Source organism: Vespa mandarinia, chromosome 1 (genome assembly GCF_050613455.1).
Source record: "Vespa mandarinia isolate Hongniang chromosome 1, ASM5061345v1, whole genome shotgun sequence".
Lineage (NCBI taxonomy): Eukaryota > Metazoa > Arthropoda > Insecta > Hymenoptera > Vespidae > Vespa > Vespa mandarinia.
In genome coordinates, this window is record NC_140810.1 from 11352501 (window position 1) to 11369562 (window position 17062).

At 30.5% G+C, this 17062-nt stretch overlaps 1 protein-coding gene and 1 non-coding gene across 8 annotated transcripts in view; both read left to right on the forward strand.

The window, feature by feature from the left end:
- PH4alphaEFB (prolyl 4-hydroxylase subunit alpha-1) overlaps positions 1-17062 on the forward strand; it is a 309837-nt gene that overhangs the window by 214317 nt on the left and 78458 nt on the right. The gene's annotated exons all lie outside the window — the stretch shown is intronic.
- LOC118445768 (U2 spliceosomal RNA) lies at positions 5499-5684 on the forward strand. Its single transcript, XR_004839404.1, has one exon. It is a non-coding gene; the product is annotated as a U2 spliceosomal RNA (small nuclear RNA).

The following is a 17062-nucleotide window of genomic DNA, read 5'->3' on the forward strand; positions in this document are numbered from 1 at the left end:
TGCACATGACTGCACGCGTAAAGAAAAGGCAAAAATTCTTTCCTACTGAGACTTGATCGAACTACTGGACCACGTTCTCCCCTTTCTCTTTTCCTTTTCCATCTCTCTCTCTTCTCGGTTCAATAAAAGAAGTGCTTTTCTCTTGCACAGTGGATTCCACCCTTTCTGAATCGGTAGTTTTCAATATTTGAGAAATGGCTTTCTCGAAGGAAATCCACGACTATGTTCACGATGGAAAGAAACCAGCGTATATCGTGGACACCCGGTATCGCTTATTTATTTCTACGAAATAAGACAATATAGAGTGAAACGATCTATGAAATGTTTCCTTTATATAAAAAAAAAACGGTGATTTTACGCGTTTTCGAATGTGTTTCGAAATATTTGTCGAAAGATTTATTCTTTTTTTTTTTCCTTTTTTCTTCTTTTTTCTTTTTCTCTTTTAATTCTTTTCATCTTCTTTTTTTGATCTTCGAATATTAGAAAGAAGAGAAGATACGAAAGGATATAATGAACGCAGTGAAGCATTAATTTTCTTCTTATTTTCATTAAAATAATAACGAGAGTCGTTGCGAAACGGCCACTTGTTGAGTCTCCCAGTCGCTATTTAAACCGAAACTAGATAGCGAAAGACCTAAATTGCTACTCGTTTACCCGAAACCTTTCGTGACCGTCTCACAGATTGCGATAAGGCAATCAATCGACTGTTGTCATGGAGAATTTGCATTGCCCTCGGTCTTCCTTGCAATTACTCTTTTGGCTTGCGAGTTTGTTGCACTAAGAATGGGGTGAATGGGAGGGAAGGATTGCTTGGCTAACAAGCGAACGTTCTCGACTAGAGGAAATTCTGATTTTAATGAAACTTTGTGGGTATATATATATATATATATACAGTTATGTCAGAAACGATACTTTTTATCAGCGGAAATTCAATTAGCAGTAGAGAAATAGCTTATCAAAGTTTCCTGAATTTTTTTGATTTTATTAATTTTTGTTTTCTTTTTTCTTTTTTTTTTCTTTTTTTCTTTGAGGCAATCAACTAATTGTAAAAGATGGAGAAGAACTTTTAGTATAAAAAATAAGATGATATATGAAGAAATTTCGGATTATTGAAGAAAAATATATATGAAAGAAAATAAATATATGAAAAAGAAAAACAGAAAGACATTTGCAATTTCAAATATTATCAGGTATATGTTAAAAAATTCAATGTTCAAATGGAGACATACTACATTATACAATAAGTATCTATATTATTTCAAAAGCAACTTTTATTTTTGAAGTTTTAAGATCATCAACGTTTCTTTTTAAATACGGAACCATATTTTTTTTTCTTCATATTCTCATAAAACGACAAATTAATAAAATTTAACTGCTTACTACAATATATCATTTTCTTCTAATTAGATTTTTTAAGATATGGAATTTCAATTAATAATTTTTTGTATACTTACACTTATTTTAATGCATATAATAGAACCGTAGAACCGTACTTTATAATCCAAGTACCATAAATAACCTAGATATTTAGGTATAGCGCATTTAAATGTTCTAATCTGTGTATGCATGTACGATGTAGATATTACATAGGCATGATCAGACATGATACCGAAACTCTCTGCACTAGCCATTACCGAGAGACCGCGCTCTTTGCATCGTTATCGTCGAATTTACACAATTTGCATACTAATCGTATTGATTCGATCAATACTCTTATCGAGGAAAAATCGATATGTAGACATGACTTAACTTATGATATACTTGTATATATATATACTCATATACACACATATATGTAAGTATATATGTATATATACATTATATTACATATATCTTAATTAGAACTGCAAATGTTTTTTAAATATTAAATATTTTTCTTACTTTTCTTTTTTTATATCACAATCAGTTGAATAGATTTTTAAAGATGATGTAATTTTTAGGTAAAAATCTTTCTTTTTCTTTTTTTTTTTATTTTTTTACTCTATCATATATGCTTTGCACCTAGTTTCATCAAGAGAAACAAAAAAAATACATAAAACTTAAAAACTTTCATCTTGCCCACCCCTCCTTCTCAAAGTAAATTTCTGATGAAAAAAAATTGTTCTTCGGATAACTTGATGTGCTATATATATTCACGAAATTTCATTAACATTAGAATTTCTAACTCTTGGGAATTTTTCCTTGTATTATAAGAACGACGTGGATCAAAAAAAAAAAATGTATCCATAGCAAAAATTTCCATAGATCTCGTCATTATTCTTCACAACTATGTTTTATGCACAATTATTGAATGATATAAGAACGAAATATATATATACGACGCTAACAACGAATCATTACTATGGTAATTAATTAATAAGTTTCTTTTTTTAATGGTATAGTATAATGAAACGGTAGTTGAAAATACTTATCGTGTTCATCAACTAGTCGAATGTAACTGAAAGAAGAAAAGAAATATTTGAGGAAAGAGAGAGAGAGAGAGAGAGAGAGAGAGAGAGAGAGAGAGAAAGAGAGAGGGAGAGAGAGCTCCGACGGGAAATTTAAATCAATTTTTGTATATAGCGTCGCATCGGTCCCGGACGTCGTCAAGATGCCAATGAAAAACGTTTTGAAATATCGTAGGAAGGCGTACGACAGCCTCTTGAAAAATGCATCTTGATTTCTGTAAATTCGTAAACGGCCTCTCGATCTTATGATAAATCGATCAACCTTGATCGTTTTTTCAAAACTCTCGGTCTTTCGGTTAGTTCGATTCTCCTTTCGGTCTGTGATTTTTCTTCTATCGAACATGTCATACTTGAATCCTATGAGAGTTATTTCCAAGGATTTCGATCGTTCTATGTTATTTATATATTTGTAAGATGCATCCATAACTGTGAAACAATTTTTAATACATATTTATAATTTTTAATATATATATATATAGTTAGGAAAGTTTTGAAAATATTATAGTAATTTATCATAAAGATACAATTTAATATGTATTAAGCAAATTACATACTTATACAAATTACGGAGTAATTAGATCAATTATGAGAAATAATTAAGCGATAATTATTACATACACTATATATATATTCCCATCGAGGTTGCTCACCTTGTGCTTTCTTCAGGATTTCTCGAAAGTTTCTCTAAGGTATCGAAGGTCACGTTCCCTCGAGACTGCTCTTCTCCGTGGGGTGCATAGACTGTATACGAACTCACTGAGGTCCCCTCGTAGATAACCTTTGACCTTACCGTGATTCTCGACCCTCGTTCTCGTTACCTCTTCCTCTTTTTCTTCCTCTTCTTTTTCTTTTTTTTCTTCTACTTCTTTTTCTTTCACATCGGACATCCGAGAATTCTTTTTCTCTCTTTTTCTTTTTTACTATGAACAAACTCGCACCTGCGACAACTCAGCCACTTTCGATAGGAAATACCATAAAAACCGTAGACCGTATGCTTTTCTCTATCATCCGATCAGAACCTTTCCAAAGAAATACGCATTTTCATCCCTATAATCAAACTTACAAAATTTATTTTTGGAATTTATGTGTCATTATGATAAAAAATACTGATCTTAATAACGATTTATGATTTTAATGAGGATCTATACTTCTATGGAAAACAAAAAGAAAAAGAATTGAAAAGAAAACTTAATTTTTTCTATACTTTTTTCAAGCCAAATATAAAAAATAAAATGTCCAAAATTAAACTATTCAAATGCGTGCAAGTATTTATATGAACTTCTGCTTGTAAGAATAATAAGAAATATCAGTTATCACTTTAATTATTATAGATGGATACGTAATAAAAAAGGAAAGCTTTTTATTACAAGGAAGAGTGCAAAAAATTGGCAAGAGATAGTCTCAGCCGTTAATTCTTTTATCCATCAAGCACACGTGTTGCAAGGTGGTGACGCCAAGGACATGTCGAAGGTCACGTTTCCCTTGGGGCAGCTTCGTTGGTCTGCATACGTGCCGTACGAGCTCTCTGGATAACCTTACGACCTCAAGGAAAGCAGAGCGAGAGAAACGAGAGAGAGAGAGAGAGAGAGAGAGAGAGAGAGAGAGAGAGAGAGAGAAGCGTTAGACCGCAGTGCAGAGGAGCATAAGGGCGGTTAATCGCACTTAGCTCACCGACACCACCTTGGCGGACCACTCTCCCGAAGCATACGTGAAAACGGAGCTTAAGCTCGTTACTTCAATGCACAACACCTATGTACGCCGTCCTATAATAAATTTGTCTACCATGCTATTCTGAATAACCACAGGACGTTTAACGTCCTACGTCCTACGTTGTTATACATATTTTTGTTTTCTTTTGCCTTTACAAGGACGCGAAAGTTCTCTTATGATCTCGACATAACAAAATCTGCAAGAGACGGTTTATTCTACGAAATTACTATGTGATATATAATGAAATTCTTTTAAACCTCTTTTTATCTTTCTTATTAAAAATTCATATTTTCAGATCGTTTACATTTGTATCAAAAATTTGAACGTGTACTTATGTGTATGATTTTATTGTTTAATCAAATAGTTGAAGTTGAAATTTATATAAAGAAGCAAATTATACATCACGAACATCCATTGAAATTGATTACAATGTTCAACAACAAAATGACGATATTTTCGAATATTAAATAGAATTGTGTATGCAACGAAAACAATAACAATTTTATAGCAATAATAAAGTGGGAAAAAATCCTTAATAATAATCGAAAGGCCGTTCTACTTTTAAATTTTTGTTTGACTTTTAAATATATAAAAAACAAAAGCAATATCGAACGCGAATATTTGTTTTTCTCATATTTCCACTATTCATATTATGTAATATGTTTATACATTAATATAACATTATTGTTACCATATATATTTCATATACTTTCAGATAAAATCCGAAATTAGTTGAATAATAAACATTTGTCTAATTGTTTCTAATAATAACAAAAATTTGCATTGCAATTTAATATTTTCGTATCAACGGACAATCGTATATATTTGTTCGTTTCGTAAGAATATAATTTACAAAAAAAAATGATAAGAAACATCTTATCATTTACGAATAGAATTACGATATACTGTTGTGCGATTTATCATATCGTTATTGCGAAAAAATTATAAAAATGATCAGAAAAAGAAGGGCAGGCAAATTTGTATCAACTCGTTATGTAGCAAATACTCAATCTCTTTAAATTGAATTCTATAAACATAATTAAGGAAACTATGAACGAATCAATATTTAACCGTTTTCTTCTTTTTTTTTTTTATTTTCATTTCATTTACATAGAAAATTTGTAAATTATTTTTCTCGTTAAGCACTTAGATATAATAATTTTGATGCTTTTTTATTTATACTTAGTTATGTTCTATGTATATTTAGTTTTGAATATAATTTTATTACCCTTATAACTCCTTCTGGTAGTAAAGTTTAATGATTCTACCGCTATGTGACGCACGATTCTCGATCATTTTTAGATTGAAATATATTGATAATAAGCATTCGAAGCATATGCAATATCGCTCATGGCTAAGATAAGAGTGTAGTATCTGTTCTTATAAGTTTAATATCTGATAAAGTATTTATAGAGTAGTTCGAATATTAGCTTGATTTTTGTAACTTTGTGGAATGCTAAAGCTTACTTCATGTCTGCTTCGAGTTGAACAGGCATTGGCAGTGTTGTCTGCATCAACTCGTATAAATCCAATTGAACAAAACAATTTCAGGTTTTTAAAAATATTTTCCATAAGTAGAATGTCGAAGTAATAAGTAATATATTTGTTAAAAAAATTCTTGAGTTCTTGATAAATCAAAATTTTTTATTAATAAAGTTTTATTGGATTTATGACTAATAAACTATTAATCTATATATCAATATTTTTACTTGATAAAAAAGTATGCGTATTACTTATTTTTGATCAGTATTTTTATTAATTAAACGGGTAACAATTCCTAAAATATTCATATGGTGACCCAATATATATGAATATATTTGGTCAGTATTTATAATAAACTATTAATACATAATATAAATGGTTAGCGTAAATAATAAAGTGTTAGGGTGTTGTATTGTATCTGGGTTTATTATAAATACTGATCATCAAATTGAAGAAAATATTGACAAATTATTATATTTGTAAATATTTTAATTAAATTACTGACCACTTATAATTACATACTGATATTTTATTATAAGTACTGACTATTTATTGAAAAAAAAAATTTTTTTAAATATCCTCCCAAAATAAATAGTAATCTATATTACTATAAGATATACTACCAATATTATATTGGAATTAACAAAGGCAGTGTCTGGAATCTCTACAAATAGATTCATGATATTTGAATTGCACACATACACATATATATATATATATGTATGTATGTGTGTGTGTGTCTGTGTCCCAATGTTGTTATATTCGTTTACATTGTTGAAAATTTTAATCTCGATTCAATGATTTATAACAAACTCGATTTCACGTCGCGGTCGTGGGTCGTATCTATTTGTCAGTCGTTTTATCATTCGTAGAACGTTTAATTTGAATTCATGTTGATTTAATCACTCGTTCTGTTTGCGTTCGTTTACGCTTTTACAAATAAACAAATGTTGGATCACATCGTCGATATTATAAAATTTGATTAATTATATATGTAGGACTAATTAAAGTCGTTAAACAATGCATGCTTTAGTTTGGCTGTTATTGTAAGTAGTATTTTCTTTTCTTTATTTACTTTTTTCTTTTTAAAGAAACAACGATGTCATCGCGTCTTATAAAAAGGATGTTTGATCGTTTCACTTTCAAATCGATTCTCATAAGAAAATTAATTCACCAATTGTATTGTACAGTTCTACAATCTCGTGTCTGTTTATCACATTTTCCTTCAGACGAATCTATTTCAATTCGTCTGAATACTCAAACTTCGACAATAGTATTATATACACACATACACAACGTGTATGTGATTAACATAACTTCTGAGATATATCTGCCGAGAATCCGTACGAAGTGTCAGAATTTCTCTCGTATCATGACTCACCCCATGTTTAACGTCGTCTTTATTACATTTTCTTTGATTTTCGACAAAGACAACATCTATTAAGTTACAAACTCTGAAAAGAAAGAAAGACAAACGGAGACGAAGAAATAGAAAAAAAATAGAAAAAATGTGAATTAAAGAACAATGTCTGTCGATTTATAATTTATAAAACATTTACTTCTAATCATTTCTCTCTCTCTCTCTCTCTCTCTCTCTCTCTCTCTCTCTTTCTCTCTCTCTTTCTCTTTCTCTTTCTCTTTCTCTCTCTTTCTTACTCTTTTTCTCTTTGATTAACTTCAAGATCTAACAACGTGCAAATACATATTTGAATAATTTTACATTTTTTCAAAAAATAGAAAAAAAAATACAAAAAAATTGATCAAATAAAAATTCATAGAGTCTAACGAACTATCTAGCGTTTGATAAATCCGTGAGAAGAGTTGTCGAACAAATGTCGAATTTCCAGTCAGCACAAAACAGAAGAGCATAGTTATTAAAGAATTCAAATCTGAAACAGAAAAAAAGGAAAGGAGAAAGAGAGAGAGAGAGAGAGAGAGAGAGAGAGAGAGAGAGAGAGAGAGAGAGAATATGAAAGAGATAAGAGAAACACGAGAAAGGAAGGAAGGAAGGAAGGAAGGAAGGATAGAAAAGCAAGTGCAATTTGAAGACGGACGCCTTGTAGCTCCTCTCTCTTTGGATCGATAAAACGAGCGAGCACAGAAAGATACTAATCTCGGGCGGGTCACGAAAGTCTTTTTATCCTCGTTGGCAAGCACTAAGAGAAGAAGTGCAAGAAAGATCGAGATAAAGAGAGAGAAAAAGAGAGAGAGAAAGAGAGAGAGAGAGAGAAATAGAGAGAAAGAGAGAGAGAGAGAGAAAGAGAGAGAAAGAGAAAAAGAAAGAGCTTCGTTTGACTTACTGAGACTACCAAACGGGAGTAAAGCTTCCTTTTTTCTTTTTTATCTTCGGTCAATGTATATACCGTGGAATGTTATAATGTGGAACTTTTGTACGTGGCTTGTTATCAACAGCTTAAATCTCATAACATCAGCCGTGAAACGTTTCAACTCTTTTCACTTTTACCCGACTAGTTTATCGACAATAGTGAATACGTCTCTCTCCCTCTCTCTCTCTTTCTTTCTCTCTTTCACTATGTTAGATAAGTTACATAAATATGTATATAAATATATGCACATACATTCATATATGTTCATACGTGTATTACTTATGTAATTACTTTTGTGGGTGTATATATGTGTGTATGTCTATATGTACATATATCTATATATATTTATATATATATATATATATATATATATATGCATGTATATGTGTGTATATGTATGTATATGTCGAGATATGGCCTGTAAAATATGAAGATGCGATTTTCGAGCGGTTTATTTGATATTCCGATAAGGTTCCATGGTATTTGTCACCGACGAAAAATTCTCTTTCCCCGTCTCTAGCTCATTCTTTACATCAAGATAAAATCGTCGCTTAACATTTCGGACGGGATTCATGAAATATATCTTCCTCTGATGTTTCGATTGTAAACGTATTTATAATGTATTAAAAAGCAAAACAAGAAAAACAGAAGAGAAACGTGGTAAACCGATGATGATGTAACGAAATCTTGATAAAAAGAGATGATTTATGATTATTTATATCCATAGACAATATATTTTTGTGATTCATTTTAAACCGTTAATTTCACGCACTTATGAAAAAAAAAAAGAAAAAGAAAAAAAAGTTGTCTAACAAAGGGAAAAAGAATTTATTGAATTATTTTATCTCTCATAAGTTATGACTTATACGACGTTAGTAATCACATTGTTGCATTTTATTTTTTTTCTCTTTATAAATATCTTTACGCTCTCCACTTTAAACATTTTCATTCGTTTGAATGTTTTATAAGAATAATTTAAATTCTCTCGTTGATTTTGATGTTGATATCAAAATGTTTCTAGGTGGCAGCTAATTCCAGTACCTACATAAGTACTTTACGAACTTTATATGCGTTTGCATAACACTCGTAATACACGTCGTACCGATTCACTTTGCCTGACGCTAAAGTAGATTTTCTATAATAAGGGAAAAGCGCCACTGTCCAAGCTTTCGTATGCGATCAAAATTATTCGAGAATGTTCGTGAAGCGCATTCTCGAGCGCACTCTCATGCTGCTCTTGTACCAAGGTTAAAATGTCGTTAACGTTGCGCATTAACTCCTAACCCGTGCTTTGCTTACTGGTTATACCATACTCTTGCCATAGAGATAGATAAATACAGAGAGAGAGAGAGAGAGAGAGAGAGAGAGAAATCTAAAAAATAGAATACAGGATGTTCACGATGATCACTTACCGTAAATTATTAATGTTTTTTATCAAGTTTTAAAAATAAATTATTTCTCATACGTTTTATATTTCATCGTATTATTCTTACCATTTAATCATTTTCATTATTACGATATGGATCGAGATTTTTATCACACAACTAAAGCATTTATAAATTTTATCATCCTTCTAGTAATTTTTGTAGAAAATAATACTCTTCTATCGTTCCGGGCAATAATTTGTTTCCTTTGTTATAATTAATACATTTATGTAAATCAAACGTTTAAAAAAACGTATAAAATGTCTACCGAAAATGATATAATTTTATAAGAAATCATTTGAACGGTTTGTGACGAGAAAAATACCAACCTTTTAAATCGACAAAAATTTTTCGACAACGATCTACCACTGCAACGTACCTTTTATTTCTAACGACGTAAAATTTCGACAAAATCCACGATATGTACGAGTTTGTACATTGCCGGTTGTTACTCACATCATATATCGCTTTTATGTCAGATCCAGAACGTCGACGCAGGACTTTTCGGTCGACGCGTGACAAACGATAAATTCTTCCGTTTGTAACGTCCACCTACAACCTCCATTACCGACCTTGTCTACTTTCTTTCTCGTCTTTTACTCTCTCTTTCGCGCTCTCTCTCTCTCTCTCTCTCTCTCTCTCTCTCTCTTTCTCTTTCTCTCTTTCTCTTTCTCTCTTTCTCTCTTATCCCGTTTCCTTCTATCTATTCGTATATATATCTTTCTCTTTCTCCATCTCTCCCTCTCTCTCTTTCTAAATTCGTTCGTTCCTCGTACTCTCTCTCGTATTCTGTGTCGAGAGGTGAGAAAACTTGGTATATGAAGAAGCGGTGCAGTGTATCACGTTGAGATAAAAACTTTACCGCTCATTGCCAGGAAATAAAATGAAATACTTCTGCAACGTTTCTTCCCCCTCCGAGTCTCTCCTACCAATAGCTTTTCTTTCATTCTCTTTTCATATCTTTCTTTTTCCCTTTTTTCTTTTCTTTTTTCTATTCGCATCTTATCTTCTCTACACTTCTCTTCTCTATTTCGTATCGCATATTATACGTATATATATATATATATATATATATATATATATATATATATATCGTACATATGTGTATGTAAGTACATTTACACGATTCGAGCTAACTCCGTATTAAAAAATGAATGGTCGCACGTGTCATACGTGTCATAATATATGTATTATATCATGCAAATGCATATATATGCAAATGTATGTATATAGATATGTATATAGATATGTAAGCACACGTACGATATTTATTTCCAGAAAAAGGTACCACGTTTGATCGAAAGGAACATACGAGAGACTGTGTAACATGCTTTACAATTAGAATACATGAAATGATGTTTTTATGCCAACACCATCAACAATCACCATCGTTGTACATTTAAAAAAAATATGTATATATATATATATATATATATATATATATATATTCAGATCACGTTTACTGTAAAAATGGAAAACAGGATTCACGTGGAATCGGGCATAAAATGTAAATGGCGAATTCGCATCACCATAAAAACGCAAACGCGCGCATTTTTTCGCAAGAGAATTTATGAGAATGTTCATATGTATCTACATATGTACGAATGTATATACATATATATATATATATGTATATATCTATGTATATATATATGTATATATATATATGTATATATATATATATATGTATATATGTATATATGTATATAAATATAAATATATATATATATATATATATATATATTTGTATATTCTGGAAAACTCAATGATAAAGATATATCTCTGTTTCTTTCTTTCCCTTTTCCCTTTCTGCTTGTAGAAACATATGTACATTGATATTAATATCGCACAAGCTTCGTTAACGAGTTTTCCTTCTATATTTTTTCACGAACAAATTCTGTATTTCATGTTCTCGCGTTTAAGTACATAAGATGATACATAAGATGAAGGAAATTGGACCGAGAGAATGGAAAACGTAAGAAATTTTCTGTGCATAGAGAAACGGAAACTAATATCACGTCAAGTTTTAAACTTAAATGTTTCGTTGCAATAAAATAAAATCGACTTTTTACTACTTGGTTCCACTTACTAAATCTGTTTATATCTCTATTCGTATTTATTTATCTCTATCTATTTATATGTACTTATATGTATATATAATATACATACATATATATATACACATACACATATTTAAATATGTAATTTATATATTATAAATGAATAAATAAATATATATATATATATATATATCTTTAATACATCTTTTATAACATGCTATTATAGTGATAATTTCTATATATAATAGTATATACTAGATTTATATTTTATTTTAAGTTTACTATCTTGTAATTCTTTTTAATTCCTCTTTTCTCTCTCTCCCTCTCTTTCTTTCTCTCTCTCTCTCTCTCTCTCTCTCTCTCTCTCTCTCTCTCTATTTCTCTCTCTTTCTCTTTCTTTCTCTATCTATCTATCTATATATCTATCTTCGTTTAAGTTTTTCTATCCATATTTAAAAATTTTTAAAAGGAATAGAAATTACAATAAATCATAATAGGAAGATTGGTTGATTTATAATCAATTTAACTTTTTATAATCTACTTCTTTTCTAGCTATTTAACACATTTAAATGTTTTTTAAATTCAGCATCTAAAAAAAAGATAAAAAGATGACTAACGTTATACGTCACGTATATCATGTATCTCATGTTATTACGAAAATAAAATTGCAAACAACGAGAAGACAGTTTCTCATATTTTGTTGTCAGATAGAGTGAAGTCATGAAATAAAAGAGAAGTATTAAAAAATGGAAATAAAATAATGAGAGAAACGAATGTTTCTTTTGATTATTAAAACTCCAATTATAAAAAAGAAAAAGAAATGAAAAAACAAAATTTGTTTTAAAGGGAAGGATCATTACGAAAAAATGTTCTACTGAAAACTCATTTCTGTAACTTTTTGTCAAGAAAGAATGTTCTACGTATGTAAAATTTCTTTCTTATTTTTTATCTATGTACTCATATCTACGTATTTACTTACCTGCTTATGAGCGAAATATCACGTTTATTCTCCTTCGACATTTTACGTAAGAATTGTTCTTCGTGCACATGTTATACTTTACGGTAATTAAATTATCTCACAATAATCAACTGTGCATATATACCATAATTAAGTAGTATCTTATTGCAACAAAAGTTATATGCGAAGATATTTATGTTATACAATACATAAGTCTTAGTAAAATCATAAGTGCAACGTTAATCATATACTTGAATATATAAGATTAATTTATATTTATTTATTAAATTTATTTATTCCTTCATTTATTTCATTTTTTTATTTTTCTTTCTTTTTCTTACTTTTCTCGAAAGAAAATAAGAACTTTTGACCTCCAATCGATATCTAATATTACGGTTCGGCAATAAATCGCGACTATGGAAATATTTGTCGGAAATATTTTCGGAGTGACGAAAGGAAAAGCGTGATATTCAACTTGGCGATGCAAATACACCAGGTCTTTTCGTAGGTACGCGCAGGTACACATGCATACACGCGACATTTACGATACGTATGTTTGTATAAAGATTCAAGCCACGTATATCGAATCAGTGCGTTTTGGCAGATGCAATACTACACGCAACGATATTTCATTTCTTTTTCTTCCTTTCACCGACTTTTAATACCCACCCACCTACTCATCCAAGCCCTTTCGTTCTTTTCTCCCTACTTGACACTCTGTCACCCAATCTTTTTCTTACCTCTCCAATACTCTTCCTTTAGAAACTTCTCGGTATCGAAAGAGAAAAAGAAAAAGAGAGAGAGAGAGAGAGAGAGAGAGAGAGAGAGAGAGAGAGACTGAAAGAAATGCAGCCTCGTGAATTCGTCGCACGTTATGCTGCAGACAAGCTGCAGGGTTTTCAGAAACGCATTTGCAACGAAAGAATCAAGAAAAGAATAAAAGAAGAAGAAGGATGTGACGAGGGATGGGCGGATGGGTTGGTGGGTGGTTGGTTGGTTTGATGGATGGAGGAGGAGAGGTTAAAACTGGCGAAGGGAAAGAGATCAAGGCTGTCTGTCGTCAGGTTTCGAAGACAACCGAGAACGTCAAGATGACGACGAGACGACGACGACGATGAGAAGGGGAAGTATGTGAATGGAGCTTTTCTCCAACGTCTTTACGCGAAGTAGGAATGTCAGTAGAAACGAAGCTTTTACGAGCTTTTCTATGTGTCCTAACTCCCTCTCTCCTTCTCCATTCTCCTCGCCACCCCACACCTCTCGTCTACGACGGGTGCACAAATGTTTTTTTTCTTCTTTTGTTCTTCTTTTTCTCCTTCTCTCGATCCAAGATACGATCACATAAACGTGGCAATTTTGTCTTCGCAAAAAAGACACTTCATTTTTTAATCTCTTTTTCTTTTTTCTTTTTTCGTTCTTTTTTTCAAATCTACCGAGACCGTCCATTTGATTCTGTTAGATTCATTGATTCTGTAAAAATATTTAGGAAATGAGTGATTTAATCGTTAATATATTCGTCTTTTTGAAAATGGCATTACTTATAAAAAGAAAATTGGAAGAATTTTACTAGGACGTATTATTCTTTTTAAGTCAAACAAAAAGTTTCTTTTGTAATGAGAATCCCGAAAAAAAAAACGAATTTATAAAATGATTTTTATAAATCGATTACATCGAATTGTCGCACGTAATAATTATAAATGACAAATAATTGATTTTTTCAAATCTTATTAACGGATTTAGAAATAAGATAGTCTCCTCGCTAAATGGATAAAATCATTTCGTGCTCGAACGTTCTCGATGCTGCTCTCTGGTATTGTTAACCATTAAACGATCTCTACCATTTCGAAGGAGCCTATAATTGCATTTCTGGTCGAACAAGTAGTACGGTCTGTCGATCGTCGACCAATAAGGAGTCTGTATTCAAGCTCCCATTTTCCTACCCACCCTTCGTTCCTTTTACCACCAGGTTTTCGCTTGTCCTCGACCCTAGGTAAGATCTTTTATCCGGCTCGTATCGACGTAGACCGTCGCACGGACACACGAACTTGCGAGTTGTTGCGTCGCTTAAAGAAAGCCACCCTCGCGTAAACAACCCTCTGAAAAGCCTTCAAGTGGTTCAAACCTCGTCTGCGTCGAGGAACTCGCGAAAGAAAAGCAAGAAGAGATGGAGGTGGATGAAGAAGAGAAGAACTAGAAGAAGAAGAAGAAGAAGAAGAAGAAAGGCCAATTTATTTGATTCTACGCTGTTGGGCCGATTCAACTACAAATATATATATATATATACATGTATATATATATATACATACATGTGTATAGACAAACCAACGAACGTGCACATGCAACAATGAACAAGCACGAAAAGTTTGCCGAAGAGCAGCCGAGTTGCACTTTGTGCCGCAGGAAAATTGCGTTAAGTTGAGAAAGATCCTTTCAAAATACATACATACATATATACGTGTAAACACAAACGCACACGCACAACCATACATACATTGTCTCCTTATCTCTCTCTTTCTCACTGTCTCTCTCTCTCTCTCCCTCTCTTGAGCAGATTTCTTCCTCAAGTATCGATTCTTCGACGTGAACTTACGACTAACTCAATTAGCATCGATCCGTTACGCGACCGAGTGGAAGTAAGGATCGATCGACTAATTCAATTGACGTCATTGTTAATCGTGAGACTTCAATAAAGTGTAATTACAAATTTGTCTCTTTGTTAGATAAACTTTCTCTTTTCATTATTATTAATCTTCAAATACGACGTGCGAATGAATTGATTCGACAGAACAATTACACCAAACAACAACGAAAATCTTTTTGTCTTAAAAATAGTTTATTTCTATTGATTTTGACGTGAAGACAATAAATATGAACTTCTAAACTCAATATTAACTATTTCCCATTTGTGATATATGATTGATTTTAGAAATACTTGGAAAATTTGAAATTTAGAAATCACGTTGGCATATGTGAGTACAGGAACGCTGAGTTATTCTCATATTAATTAAATCAAAGGAATTTTTTTCTTTTATGTTCTGTTAAAAAAAAAATCAAATTATTTTGTTATTGTTTTTACTATGATTACATATACTTTACGTTAATACCCGCAAATGGTATATCTAAAATATAAGATCTGATAATTCTAATGTCCTGTTCGTTTTTCGCATCTCTCAAAAAATATCAGGAATTTGATTATTTTTATTTAGGAAAAAATTCAAAGTATATTTTTGTTTTACAGTGTTATCAATGATTTCTCATATATTTGAAGATTTAAATAAACTGAAAATTTATTTTTTCCTTTTTTTTTTTTTTTTTTTTTTTTTTGTAAAATTTTCATAAAATATTACATGTTTTATTTTGTATATTTCTCATATTATTACTAATATTCCAAACGAATTAAATAGCTTCCAATATATGCAAAAATTCTGTAATAAAAAGTATTAAAATAATTCTCTGTACGTTAAACCTTAACAAGTATTTAATGCTTAAATAAATAAGAATTTTATAATTAACTTTCATAATTGATTGATGATTAAAGTTTGATAATTAAGATCTTTCAGATTGAATTTTCATGAAAAGATAAATCGTTGAAACTCGATTCGTTAATTTTTTCGTTTTTCTTTTTTAAGTTTCAAGATATATGTGTCAATGTAATTTAAAGAAAAATCGAACGAACGTCCGTTCATTTCTTGGAACCATCGATAAAGAATCGAAATTGTATTATGCGTTTGTATTATACGTTTATCGGATATATCGATTATATCATTTTCAAGAGTATCGGAAAGTAATAAGCGAAAATAGCTTAACCCATTTTTCTATAATCAACTTCTGTGAAAGTCCGACATCAGATAAGTATAGCGAAAATTACAATTTATCGAAAAAAAGAAAAAGAAAAGAAATACAAAAGAAGTTTTTCTTTTGAACCTATAACTCGAATTGAAAAAAAAAAAAGAAAAAAATAAGAAAAATAAAGAATCAATTGCAATTCGTATGCTTTCATGATTCTTCATAACTTTAAAATCTACATAGTAAGGTTGTTTCATGTAATAAAGCTCAACGAAGTTTTATGAGGGAAAATGATTTTTTTTTCTTTGCTTAATTATTTCTGATACAAGATTTACTTGCCGGAAACTCAAAAACAACTTTTCCAAAAGTTAACGATAGATAGTAACCTTGTTGAAAAAAACAGTATATTTTTCGTTATTAAATATTTTTCTATTAAATACTATGTGGATTAGACTGATTCAATCCTAGGTATTATACAATTTAGATTTGTTATTTAGAATTTATGGATTATTGTTTAGAAAATTTTCATTATAAATAATTAACACACACATATATATATATACACACATAAAATATATGTATATATATATATATATATATATATATATATATATGTGTATATTTTGTATTGATTTTCAAAATTATACACTGATTTGATGATAAATAAACTTAATATAAATTAGGCTTGATGTTTATATCTGTTATTTGTAATATAATTGCTCCTTATAGCAATTAAAAAAAAATAATTAATGTGTAATATACGTCTCTCTTTCCACTTTCAAAAACAAATAATCTAATAATGAAAAAGAAATGCGAATACACTATTGTCTATAACAAATTTTTATTTCCATTAAAAAAGTTTTATTTA